Source organism: Paralichthys olivaceus, chromosome 1 (assembly GCF_024713975.1).
Source record: "Paralichthys olivaceus isolate ysfri-2021 chromosome 1, ASM2471397v2, whole genome shotgun sequence".
NCBI classification, from domain to species: Eukaryota; Metazoa; Chordata; class Actinopteri; order Pleuronectiformes; family Paralichthyidae; genus Paralichthys; species Paralichthys olivaceus.
The window spans coordinates 13,246,912-13,261,592 of record NC_091093.1 but is presented as its reverse complement, the minus strand read 5'-3'; the positions used below and the strand labels follow the sequence as shown (position 1 = coordinate 13,261,592).

The following is a 14,681-nucleotide window of genomic DNA, read 5'->3' as shown; positions in this document are numbered from 1 at the left end:
GCGTGTGTCTATTAAGTTTGGCAGAGTTTCTTTGGTCCATACGGCATTTTGTATTTGCCATAATCCCCTGTCAGCAACACTTAGGCAGGCAGACAATAGCGGAGAAGATCGGCAGCCAAACCCCCTTCACTGTGAACTTGGCAGGTCAGCGTGCGAAGCAGCAGGTTACACACACATGCACACACACAAACAAACAGTGCTGTACATGTACAGCCATGCATCGCAAACACACACACTCACAAAAAGAAAACACACACATGTCCCGCTGAGATGCACGTTACTCACACCGTCTCCCGGCTCTCTTCAAAGAGTTGTGGTGCAGTTCTCAAGGACACGGCTGTCTGACATCCCCTCTCTTCCTCTCTCTCTTCTCTCACTCTGGCAGACTCTCCCTGCCTCTCCTACACTCTCTCATTCGCTTCCCGGTTGCAGGACGCTGCCACAACAGATGCAAGTGTGTCGCCTGCCTTTCTCCTCTCCTCTTTATCCCTTCCTTTTCCCTCTCTCCCTTCTCCTCTCGTCTCGGTCTGCAGCTGAGAGGCAGAGCTCATTCGCTCTAAGCCATGTAGCGGGGCTTCTCTCTTTTTTGTGTCAGGGTAGTGTGAGAACGAGGAGGCAAGAGAAAGAAGAGGAAGGGAGGGAGAAAGAGGAGAGGACAGGCGTGCTGGACGAACTGACCAAACTGATGTGCCACTTCAGGACACCAGAACTCTGCAGACAGTCAGCACCAGAGAGTTGTACTGCAGGAAAAACAAACAGCTTTACTGTACAGTAGCAGCAGCATACAACCCTACAATGTACACTTAGAGAAGAGAAGAGAGGAGAAGAGAAGAGAGGAAAAGAGGAGAGGAGAAGAAAAGAGAAGAGGAGAGGAAAAGAGAAGAGGAGAGGAGAAGAAATGAGAAGAGGAGAGAAGCAACAAGAGGGGAGAAGTAGAGGGGAGGGTGGAAAAGAGGAAGTGAAACTATTCCCAAAAGCCTTGCTGTCTTTCTTGAAAACTGTCCCTCCAGGCAGATTGAGAAAGAGGCAACACAAACAAACATGGAGCAGAAACAAACATCTATGGAGGAGGGGGGTCCAGTTTCCCAACAACATTTTCTTGCAGCTTCTTTGACAGTGTTACCAATTCAGCAGTTTAAGATTAAGGATTATATATATATCATAACACTTTGTACATGTTTACTCAAACTGAATCTTATATATCAGTAAAATAGTTGATAAAAACAAAGATCTTTGATGTTCTATCAAATAAGTCAGCGAAAATTGCCTATGATGTCATGGTTAAATCTTTTTGCGTCACTGAATATCACCGTATGACAGTTTAGTCTCTTCAGTTACAATCCTGATATTCACACTGCTTCCTGAAAAATCAAAAGATTAAATCTTAATTGTATATCTGACAGAGAAACGTCATAAGACCTGTTTTGTACAGAAGCCATCCAGCTCCAAAGGAAAGCCTTGTTACTTATGCACTGACAAAGAAACAGCCATTGATTTGCTATGGAAATGCACCACATCAGCAGTGGCTTATCACACATGGGATCAATCAGGGCAGTTTTAGTTAAACTTAAAGAGAACTGGGCTGTAGGTTTTTCAAGACACTGTCCATCAAAATCTAAATATGGTGCTCAACTCGTCTTAGGCTTTATTCACCAGATCTTTTTGGCTTACCTTCATTAAGTTGTTATCTGAGGTCATTTCTGCCTGACCTGGTTTATAATACATTCAAAAGGAGTAGAACACTTTGTGAACTCTGGAAGTCAAAATTTCAAATGTCAAAAATCAAATAATAGTGATTATTATTTTCTTTAATATAATTTTGAAATCAACTTAACTTAACATTTTAAAGGTGTAAATGTTCAATTAAAGGAGACTATTTTCTTATATTTGAACACCATGACAACCCTGACCAAAACATCACCATCCACCAGACGGTTGCTCGGGAAACTTGGAGAAAAGATCACATTGGCCAGAATAAGGATCAATCCATCAAAATCAAGAAGAATCTCAATAAGCAGAGGTATGAGATCAGACCATAGGTTCTACATTAATGGAGAACCCATTTTAACAGTGTCTGAAAAACCAAAAATCAAAAGCCTTGGACGATGCTATAATGCAAGCTTTAAGGACTGCGAGCAGGTCCAGCAACTGAAGCAGGATGTCAACAGTGGCTGAACAAAGATCCATCCTCCCCGCTATACTCAACTCCAGCTACCCTCAGACACATCCTCACTGGTTGTAAAATAAGTATAAATAAATAGGTATACATGGAGACAACCAAGTACTCAAATGACTTGCAGCAACAATAGAAGCAAAGAGAACAGCTACCAATGCCTTGCCATACAAAACATCAAATGCAATATAAAGGACAACAATTGTCTGCGAGGTAGGACAGAGAGGGCCTCCTCCACTGACCAGTAGTGGTAAGTTGGAGCAAGCCAGAGAATGGGAGCTGTTAGTGGAATTGGGCCGGCAGCTTTCAGTCCCATCACATATTGTCACTACCACCCTAAACCTGACCTGATACTCGGGTCAAACACCCTGCACGTCGTCTACGTAGAAAGGACAGTACACTGGGAGGATAATGTTGATGAAGCGAATGAGAGGAAAAGACTTGCAAGCCACCATCAGGTTGCTCAAAGATCAGGGACAAGTATATCCATGGACAAGCCCTGCACCAGACCATAAAAGAAACCTGACACACAGCAGAACGCTGCACCCAATGGCTCTGGATCAGGAGGAAGATCCCAAATGGGCCCCAAGGTGCTAGGGACATGCACCCAGGTCAGATCACCCTGTGGTGGGCTGGCCTTAGAAGAGAGTGTCTTGTGATTAAAGGCTGAATCACCTGATGACACTAAGGTACACAACTGCAAATATGTCCCTAACATCTGCTGGTGGTCACTAACATCCAACAACATTAACTGGCGGTTGGCATTAATTAGTGCGGCAGAACGTACAAGGGTTTTTCTCCATCTTGTCCTATGTTCAAAAAAGGGAAAGTGTTTATTTTAAAGGGCATAGAGATAATGACGTCTGATCTACTGAGCGGGCTAGATGGCTTTCATAGTACTGCCATACAAACCAGTAGCCAGTCATATTTACCTTTAGCCTCAGTGTGCCCTCAAGCTCAGCCAGGATCATTGATTACAAGGCCAAAACACTTGATGACGCTAAGGTCCTGAGGGCAGTTATGTCCCTAACATCCACTGGTGGCCACTAACACCTGCTAACATCTACAAGTAGTGGGTAACCTAAAATGTGCAGAAGACCTTCAAACGTACAAGGGATATTCAACATATTGTCCTATATTTAAAATAAAAAATCCTAATAGTAGTAGTAGTAACCCAGTATACCTTCATCTTTAAAGGCAGAAATTCAACTTCTGTCTCCTGATATGAAAGAAAAATATTTCTTTTGGAGTATGACTGTTACCTTACTAGTTTTCTTAATAGGTTGGGTAGAAAATTAGGAGTATAACAGATGATCAGAGAGAAGGCCCCATTACATAACATTTGATTCAAGACATGCAAAGCAAGAATGCAACAATTGTAACGTGCACAAGGAGGAAGTGAAACGATATGGAGGGATAAGGAGGTGACAAACAAAAAGAAGCAGCAGGGAAGACTAGGTGAAGGAAAGGACGGGGACATGGAGGAAGATGATAAAAGCAGGGACACAGAGGAGGAGAAGGGAAAGATGGTGGAGGACAAGGACAGGGGTGAAGGGTGTAACTCACTCCTGTCCCCATCACCAGCGCCCAGTCCTAATTTACACAGAACAATCAATCAGATCAGGAGGCAGACACTGATAGAGGACTACCATGCAACAGGATCCACCACGCACACGCACAAACACACACACACACACACACACACACACGCACACACTGAGAGAGAGATGGAGGACTTGCAAGCAACAGGATCTATTCACACACGCACACACACACACACACACACACACACACACACACACACACACATGTACTTTTATGCTGACAAGGGAGAAAAAGTTTGCAGCTCATATCTGTAGCCTCTGCACTGACTTCTACAAACTAGGCTTCGCTGCGTACCAAAGTCACCGAGGCTCTGTGGGGTCACTACGGGAGGTCAGGGCCCGAGAGACAGTGCGAGCACAGAGGGAACGGAACGGGGGAGTGAGAGAGCAAGAGGGTGAGGTAAAAAGGAGGGAGGGGAAGAGAACAATGGCCAACAAAAGGAAACGAGAGAGAGAGGGGGATAAAAGAGCACGTGCGGAAAAAAACAGAGGACAGAAACGGCAAGAACAAGAGGACAAAGAGATTGTGCCCTGCCATGCTCTCTGAGAAAGATGGATGCACCGACACAGATAGAAAAAATAAAGGGGAAAAAGCGGCAGACTGACGCCGGCTCAGGTGGAGCAGACAGCTCAAACACATGGATGACAAAAAAGTTGCTCCTCAAGTGCTCCATGCTTTCTGTCTGTCCCCCTGGATGACACTACGCTCACTACACACACACAGACACACACACACACACACCTGTTTTATAACAACAATTCTCATACACACTTCATTATCTACTATATAAAATATAGACATGACAGTAAGATATTAGCAGTGGTCACCTTCAAGCTTTTTTAGGCTTCTTCGTGAGGGAAATTTGTCTTCTGTTACCACACACAGCTTTCATTTTTTGAAAGTACTCTTCCAGGATACTGAGTTTCTAAGTTTGTGACTGACCGGAACTTTTTAGTGCCCTCTTGTCATTGTATTGCAGTGTATTATCTTTACGTCCTGCTACTAATACAATGTTGCCTGGAGAATATATCTCTACAGCGACCAACATCGTGAATCTCGACCCCATAAAATCGAGTTGATTGAATTTATGACTAATTTATTTGACTTAAGACTAATTGGAGCAATGCTTTATTTATCCTGTAAATTATCCCAAAGCGCCTCTGCGTTTGTGTGTGTGCATGATAGAGACAGACAGTGGAAGAGAGAGAAAGAGAGAGTGAGAGAGAGAGACGACATGTGAGATCTACACAATTTATTCTAAAGGATGACACATTTAATTTAGGCCCTGCAAGAGAAATTAAAAAGCATAGCTGTTATTAATGAAGATAGAGCATAATGAGGGTAAGCCACACAAGACACACACACACACACACACACACACGTAAAAACAAAGAGATATTTTTCTTAAGCTGACCACAACTCTAAAAAAAAGATTTTCCTCAAAAGGTATGTCTCTTGCATGTCATTTTTTAATTATATGAAAAGCATTAGGGATCAAGTCTAGTCTAACACTTAAAAAGTTGTATCTATTTGCTAAGATCTAGTTACTTTACTTGATAGTCAATACACAGAAAAGAAATTAATGGAAAACAGTGGTGTTGTCATGTTTTCAGATTTACACGTCTGTTTGGTCTGTGGTGATGCTGCAGGCATCTTTCTTTCTCAAACTGTAAAAGTCTGGGGACCAGCTCAATACTGCAGCAAGGGAAGACCAGCAGTGGGACTGGAACCCTGATGCTGCGCCACCTCTGCTGCACAAAGAGCTGTTCACCTGAATTCAGTGAAGTTCGCCTCAGAACGAGGAACTCTGAACTGGAGTATGAGTTGTTGTGAACTCAGCCATTGTCACTTATGTTAATGAGTCCCAGTGGCTGCTGCTACAGAACGCTGGTCGCCATTTTATTCACAGTTCATGAATATCGAACACATCACAATTGAACACTGCAATTCCTCAGGCCCTTATCAATACATGTGCCAAGTGTGAATAAGATGAATGGTTTTTGATATATGCGTTCCAGAAACAGACAGATAGATTGTCATTCATTGTAGTACCGACTTGTTTCCTCTCATCTTAAAGCTGCATTCGATGGGATCTTGTCGAGTCTCATCCCCAGGATGTTAGATAGTAACATTTTGGGATGGAGGCTCTCTCTCTTTAGCCCCTCCCATCACAGATGAGCCACACGCAACCTTTCCTGTGGGATTTTCCACCATTGATTCAGCGCACTTTCCGTTGAGGGGACGTGCACACACAGCTGCTCAGGAGAACGACCACTTGATGTGCCCTCTCTCTTAACTGCCCTTTGATTGGTCAAAGTCTGTCATCACGGGTTAGATTTCACAAAGGTTTTTACACAAAGCCTATAGAGCAAGAGCAGAAATCAATTCTTCTCTTAAATGACTACATCATTCTTAAAGATTATTATAGACTTATTGCTCAATAAAATAAAAAATATGTTACCTGCCCCAGCTTGAATGTTCCTCCCTTAAAATACCCTAACTCTGTGCTCTAAGTAACTTGGGTCAAATTTCTTCAAACACAAAGGACCTTTACAGATCATATCGTGTGAATAACGTCTAAAGAAGAATAAAGGCTTGGTATGGTTGTGAGCCTCAAAGTCATCTTTCCCTCAGCACTGTTGAAGTCATTGAGGTTGTAAATTGACCGAACAGGAAAACAGCCTGTGGTCTTAGTGTTCCCTTAATTTTGTTACAGGTTTGCCAATCTCATGCTATTAAATGTATGGCCTCCATTGTACTCCTATTGATTAACAAATGACAATGGCGTCAATGTGTCGCAATGTGCACTTGAGGTCAGGGACTTATTGCCTTATTTCACCACTTTCTTTTCTCCTTCTCTCTCCATCTCTCTGTCGCTAACTCCCCCTCTCATCCATCCCCCCTTTCCATCTGTACTTCACACTCGTTCCTCCCTCTCTCTAAATAGATATTGAAGTTTTCTATTTAAGGCACATGCTGTTTAACTTCCTTGGGGTGGGAAGTGAAAGGCAGGCAGAGGGCCATCCATCTCGCTATCCACCTGCTGACATCTTTAAACGCTATCGACACCCACTGCCAGCATTAACATGCAAAACCGCACCGCATGTTTGATTTCATTAGCTCATTGTGCATAGGGTTTTCTCTTGCCCTGTTGGTGAGATTCTGGCTGCAATTATTGGATTAGATGCAAAATTGGCAAATTTTCCAATTTATCAGAGATATGTCATTTCTGCACTGCTGCTACTGTGAAGGGAAGTTTTTACAGCTCAAAAAAGAATACATCTAATACAGTGTCCTCAATGACCTTATTTAATCAGAGTCATCTTCCAATAATGCATTAGTTGTTTTTTATTATTTCACATGAGGCTACTTGTAGGATACAATTTTTAACTGTAACCTTTTCGTTAAACCCACCTCCACCTGCCCATTGACACACTTGGTTTCCACTAAGGTCTGACAAAAGTTTTTTGGCCTATGTAATGTATGCATCAATAATATATCAAGCTACTGTACTGTGGTTTGGTATGTCTATGCTGATTAACCATATCAGCATTGGCTTGTTCACGAATGTCCTGTATTTAAAGCTGTGTGTGTCGAGTCATGACAAATATTTATAACACCACTGTCTTTTATCACAAAATGAAGTTGGCTAAGCATTGAAATAATCGGCGCCTATCCTTGAGAAAACATCTATGGTGTACGCAGAAGTGCATGCATGTGGGTGTGCACAACAAAACGGTACATTTTGTGGTCGCGGTTTGGGTATTTGATAATATGATCACCCAATAAGTTGAAAAACAAGCACAAAAAATGTATTCCTATAAATTGAATAATTTAAATAAACTTCTCTGTATGTCTCTTCTTGTTTTAAGTTTGTCATTGTCTGTTTTCGGGAAATAGACAATGACCTTAGATGCACATACCTTCTTCAACAGTATATCTACTGATGTGATGTCAGCCAAGATATATTGCTTTGGTGACTTTATTTTTAATTTTCTCCATTTTGTCAGGATACATGTCTAAAGGGGACATTCCATTGACTTTCATTCAAATCCTAATAACTTCTTGTCACCTTAAAATGTAATAAAATCTATTACGATGTACATTTTAAATTGTCCCCGTGAAACAAAAAAGTCTTTGTTAATAGATTTAGGTCCCCACAATATGAGCATACCTAGACCACACACACACACAAACACACTCACTCAGTCACTGCACGGAGACAGACACTGTAGGCTCGGAGGCAGAGTACTGTATCTTTGCTGCCACCTAATGCAGATATCACACATGCTGTCTCCCAGCACCACCAGGCTTTACTCCTACTTAGTCTCCAGCTCAGGCTTTGGGTTTTTTAATCATGTCATGTGGGGTTTCAAACACACTCACAGGTCCCAGGCTCTTCAGCACTGCGGCAGGCCTTAGGTGGCCTGGGATTTTGTTTTCCGGGGATGGCAGTGTGTGAGGCGTTTGTGATATGCTAATTTAATCATTTTTGTCCACTCCTCCCCTTCCGTCTTTCCCTTTTGCACCTATCAATCTAATCACTTCATCTGGATTCCTGGAGCAGGTGGAGAGAAGGGGGGGTGGATAGGGTTGAAACAAATAGATAGAGGAAAAGAGAGAGAGAGTGAGAGAGTGAGAGAGAGAGAGAGAGAGAGAGAGAGAGGGAGGATTCTCTGGATGTGCAAATACCACAACAGCAGCTCTTTCATCTATGAGCACATGCAACCTCCTTCCAACTACCCCCTCCTAACATTCTCACACACACACACACACACACACACACACACACACACACACACACACTCACACACCTCCCGAATGCTTTTAATTTTAGTGATGGTTCACTTTAATTATTATGAAAATTAAATCAAATGTAATCGGCGGATTAATGCGACCGATGAGATAATTCAGCCGCATGGTGATGAGAGCAGGGTGGATCATCTATAAATCTCCACCAAAATGAGGAGGCAGGCACGAGGTGCCCAGCTCCACGAGCTGGGATGCAGTGGGGTGTTAAGTCAGGTTAGCTTCTTATCTTATTTACACATCAGGGTTTTGTCATTTTTCATAGGCAGAATTTTTTTTTATGCAAATTAAAATTAAAAAAGAGCTTTGATGTTGTTCCATCTATAACTAAAGCAAAAGGAAACACATGCAGCTGCAAAGTGTACATCCCATACAATTCTCTTGAATAAAAATGTAAAAATATGACAAATTCACTCCCTATTGACGCATTTCCGGTCAAGTTACAATTACATATTTTTTATGAGCAGATATCACCCTGAAGTGGAATAAAAAGTTTTTTATTTATTTATTTTTTGCTGCTTTGTGATCAAAAATATGTTTGGGTCTCGATGGTCAAGTGTACGGGATAGGGGGTTGAAAATTGTAAACAAATATTCAGAAAAAGTAAATAAGTCATGATACACAGCAATTATGTTTTAGTCTGTCCCTATTTTTCGTTTCTTCAGTGGACGTTAAAGTCCCACGCTTCATGTGCGTCATGATTTATTTGCTAAATTGCACTTTGTCACATTTTGTTTTTATTAACAAACCATTCCACCACATCCATGGAAAACTACTTCCTTGAATATGACTGGCCCTGGCACAGAATATCTATCAGTATTTAGGAAGCTTGTCTTTGTAGATTTTAAATAATCTGACCGATTAGTAACAATCATATTTTTTGTAGGATCGATACCTTCCTTTATTGAACCTTATCTTAATTTAAAATCCTGTGTTGTCCCTTTCCAATCCTTTCTTGTCCCCCTTTCTCCTGTTCCCACAAACTTCCTCTCCTTTTTTTACTCTCTTTATCTTTTGCTTCTCCTCCTATTCTTTTCCCTTCCTCCTCACTTCCTCCTCTCCCTCCCTTAATCACGGAGTGTGAGGGAATTGATAACCATCTATTACCATATGTTGCTCCATGATTAATGTTCTCAGGTCTTTCTCGTTGTTTCTCATTCATAGCTCATGTCATGCCCCATAAACTAATACCTAAAAGAGATCTGCCAGATGATTCGCACTCTAAAAAAAGAGGGCACCAGAAAGAGACACTTAGGGAATGATACAGATACTGACACTTAAGTCTAGTTAAGGTCATGAGGAGAGGGGCTGTGAGTGGCACTGTAGGAAAGTCAAAGATGAAACAAGGGGAAAAGAAAGAGTTCTTCGTGCGTTGGCACTGATTGAAATATTTAGTTCCATTTTGTCTGACAGAGCAGGTGTCAGCGTTATGCCAAATGGAGTTATTAAGGGCATAAATCTAAGGCAAGGGCTGATTTGTCGTAGCCACTGTGGCATATTTATTAGGTACCGCCATTCTGTTATGAATCCATTGATATCAAGTGACAAGTATTGTGATATGGGGATGAGGCAGAAGCTTTCAGTCAGGGACCACAACATGAAGAAGTCCTTTACCGCACCTTCATGAGAATGAAAGTAACAACTTCTGTGATTAAATGGTTGTTGACAATTTTCATTTTTTTACCCAAAAGAAAGCAATTTATGTGGCAAGTTGTTAAGTAATCATTCTGGTCTATTTCCCACTTGATTATTAAAAATTGCATGATCAAGTGAAAGACAGATGTGGCCCTGTTCACACCTGATATTAACATCCATGCAGTGCTCAGTTTAAATGTGAACACACCAAAGATTCATTGAGGACACGAATATGATCCAATCACAGACCACATTGAGTTGTTGAAATGGATAGAATCTTATTTCATTGTAAAGCTGCATGCAGTGCAATAATTCACTTGGCCACTTACGTCCCTGTTCTTTCTCTCTCACTCTCTCTCCTTCTCAAACTGATACACACACAAACACTGACAGTGGACCCATCTGTACAGCTAGGTTGGATAAAAACAAATTAATTTGGTCTATGTAAAATAAATTGCCATAAAAAAGTGAGAACCAATCACAATGGTCATTGGAGATGTTTTCTAATGCCAGATGAGAACTTGACGTCCAAGATGGAAATACCAAATCAGTACAAGGACTATGAAAGGAGTCACAGGAAAATATGAATCTAGGTTGTACATTCATATTAGGCTCATATTAGGCTCATTGTCTAACTGTACAGCCCACAGTGTCCCAGTCTGTTACACTCTTGTTTTTTAATGTCGTTTTCAGCTTTTAAATGACAAAGCTACCTGCTCTAACAGCAGAAAGTCACGATAAGTGGCTAGATGGTGAACACTATAGCAGCTAGAGAGCCAAGGGTTTCCTTAAAGAGATGGTAGAGACCAAAACGGAGCTAAAAGAGAGTGAATATTTCTCTTAAATTCATCAGGTGGCTTCAAACAAAATGATAATGTCACTCTATGACTGCTGAATCTGTAAATAAGCCAACAAGTTGACCATATCAACTTAAAAAGGTAAGTATACTATATTTAAATGTTGTATTAGGCGAACACAACATTGTTACTGCACAATAAAAGTATGCAGTATTTTAATGTTGCATAACACCGACATGCAGAGAAAGTTAACCTACAAACTCAGACAAATTATGAGGTTAATCCATTACAGCAAATATTGCATGTTTGGAAACTCCAGCTCCAGAATACTCTGGAGACCATTGTCTTTTTTTAGTTTTCATTTGAAAACTTCAACCTTCAAACCTCAGGTAGATAGAAAGTCACTGCTGTTATTTACAGATGAATATAACAAAGAGAAGTCCTCACAAATCAACTATCATGCATCCGCTATCTGTTTGAAAAGCAGCTAAGGGACACTGAATTTTAGCTTAAACCCTGGCAAGCTCAGTTCAGTATCCAGATGGCACACACTTAACCAGATGAACACACACACACACACGCGCTAAACTTGAGTTTGTGTCTGATAACACCTTCTCTGGAAACACATGAACACATGCACAGTCAAGCTGTCTCCAGCTCAATTCTTATGGCTGTCTTCTATCCTCGTTTAGTCTTCTGCATCATGCATACAGACATGCATACACACACTGTAATAAATACAAAGTGACACACTATCACAGGATTGTGAATGCATAATTGATGAGGTCATAAATTTTATGTTTATCTGGGCTGTCCACTACACTCTGGATAGACGGGTACAATATGTAGCGGTATCTAAGATTCTTCCAGAGACGGAAATAAAGTTATGATCACAGATTATAATTTAGTGATTTATTTTACAAGTAATAGAGTATGTATCATGTTACTGTGTAATAACCACAGTCTGAACCTGAGGCAGGTGGCATAGAAGACAAGGAGAAGCAGTAACTCAAAGGAAATGTCATCCTCTTTCAGAGTTCATGTTTTTCCAGTAGCTTAATAAAGTCAGCATTTTATTTAAGCTTCGCGCTGGAGTTCTGACCTTTGAAGCTATATCATCACTGAGATGTGAAAGTCAATGAGACAGAAACAGTTAATGTGGCAGTGTTATTAGAGATTCATCATTTTAATTTGATTTTATTTTGTCTTCATTCTCTATAGTACAATAAGCTTTGAATGGCAAAAAACAAAACTAAGCTGTCATATGACACACAACAATTAACGCTGTTACTTTTCTTGACTCTTGTAAGGACTTTCTAACATGATGAGCTCATAAAAAAGTGATTCAGCTGTCCAAAAGTGTTTGATAACCTCCTTGACTCTTGGATTCTTTAATCACTATTTCCGATTGATCCTTGGCAAGACACTAATGAGGGCTATTGCTTTTTATTTCAAATTTAAACATTATTTCCAACATGTTCATATTCAAACTGTAATAACCTGTTCAAATTCAAAATAGGCAGTCGAGAAGTGCATCAATCCATCTGAAGTAGTTTACCTCATGAATCCAGCAGGGGGCGCTCACTTGGGGGGTTGTAATCAATTACATTCTAATGAATTGCTTGTCATGTCGAAGTCATTCACCCAAATATATACAGCTTCTTTTTTTCCAAAGATATGATTTTGTAAACTTTGTGTTCCTCACAGTTTGTTTTCTCACAAATGTTAGAGCTATACTTTGCATATCATCCTAGTTTTATGTTTAAACGAGTGAATGAATTTCCCAGCAGGGCTCTTTTCTCGTGCCGATTCCCAGAGGGTTGAACTGAAATTCAATCAGTGAAGACAATCGTGGTGTAATTAAGCTACTTCTAATTTAACTGCTGGTTAGGAAATGATAATAATATTAGCCTTTACTTAAAATGAAACTCAATTAAAATAAAAAAGAGTCACTGACATTAGCCAACTATGAGGCAGAAAGACGGAGAGCCAAAGAATATAACAAAGAAAGAAGCCGAGGAGAAACCCTCTCTAAAAAGAGGAAAACAAGGAGCAAAATAAACGAGAGCAAGCGAAACAGAGTAAGTCAAGTGCGCATAACAATGTGCACTGCACTCAAGTCTATATTTAAATGGTGCCATTGAGCTGCTTGTTGAAACAGAAGCGGCTGACTTGACTGACTCTGCATGTACCAGCAAAGGGCCATGCATACATTATTCTGGAGTTGAGATAATTTGTCGACAATTAGTCGGAACAGGGTACAGCGAGAGGCTGATTAGCATGTTGGTACAAGTCAGCCACAGGAATTGAGACACAGGGGCTTTGAAACTGACATGAATTCGACATCGCACATCCTCTGTCATATTTTCTTTTTCCTCATTTATTTCCTTGCTTTTTCTCCACACTCTTCTTTAAGGCAGAATTAATATTCATGCAGAGGCAAATGATGAATATGAATGTGAGAACAGACAAACTTGTTTTGGTGATGATAACAAGAAAAAAAAGAGGAAACAGAACAGACTCCCTTGAGAACCAACGTGTGTAGATTTCAGTTATACTTCAAGCTCATCTAAGGGTTTTTTTTATTTGTTGCGGAATCCAAAATATGGATCACCAAAAGTGTATCCTCTTTGTGATATGAGAGAGCACATTGGGTTTTATTATTACTTAGTCATTTTGGTATCAGAGAGTTCAGTAACTGTGAGGAAAATTCCTGTATTTCTGTGTCACTGAGATGCTTCTATTCAGATCAAATATTTAATTTTGCAAATCTTTGAATGGTTTGAAGATTTTGGGAGGACTGGACGAGCAAGATTTGAGAAAATCCAACCTCTCAAAATGATGTTAAAAGTAATCTGGATTCAGTTCAGTATTCTGAGGCCAAACCTCAGAATCATATATCAGCGATGTCAGGTGTCTTTCAGGAAGCATTAAGTGTATCTTTAAGCATGATTGGGGTCAACAGCCTCTTAACAACAAATGTCAACAGTCTAAACCTGAATGGTCAGCAGCAAACTCTTCAAATTAAATGTGACACATGCAAATAATCCTTCAACAACATCCAACACCAGGATTATTTGAGTTCAAGTGTATGTCCGAAATTTTTAATTTTAATTTTCTTTGTCCGAAATTATGGATCAAAGGAATTTTACAGTAGAGTAAATAAAGAGCATAATGCCTTTTTCAACTAAAATAATGAACTTTGAGGCTGAATTTCTCCAAAATGATACAGTGAATATGCTTGATACTGAGTGAGTGAACAGTCAGGATGGTCCTGAGGACAACTTTTGACAACCTTTGTCAGAAATTATGGATCAAAGAGATTTTACAGTAGCATCAAAGAATGGCTCGCTCCATATCATGGACTACCTGCATTTGCCATACATTCTGTAATATGGGCGCACTTGAAATCAGGAAAAGACGAACGCCTGCTCACTTGACCGCAGTGAAAGTGCGCAGTGTTTGCGCATTGAGCACAACTTCAGTAGAGACGCTAGCAGCAGCAGCGCAGCGAGGCTCCTTCACAAACTCAAGCTCTGAATAAAGTCCCAGCTTCTTAACCATCAGCTCACTCTCCAGAAACACTCACCTGTGTGGCCGAGTCCGTGTCTGACTGTTTCTCTGACTGTTTTCTGACTTGAGCTTTCAAACTCCGCTAAACA

The 14,681-nt window shown here is 40.6% G+C and overlaps 1 protein-coding gene across 3 annotated transcripts in view; it reads right to left on the bottom strand.

The window, feature by feature from the left end:
- esrrga (estrogen-related receptor gamma a) overlaps positions 1-723 on the bottom strand; it is a 135,454-nt gene extending 134,731 nt beyond the window's left edge. For all 3 annotated transcript variants that reach the window (XM_069522142.1, XM_069522116.1, XM_069522147.1), the window contains exon 1: positions 286-723. The gene's annotated coding sequence lies outside the window, so the exon portion shown is untranslated. The remainder of the gene's footprint in view (positions 1-285) is intronic.
- Positions 724-14,681: the final 13,958 nt, after the last annotated feature.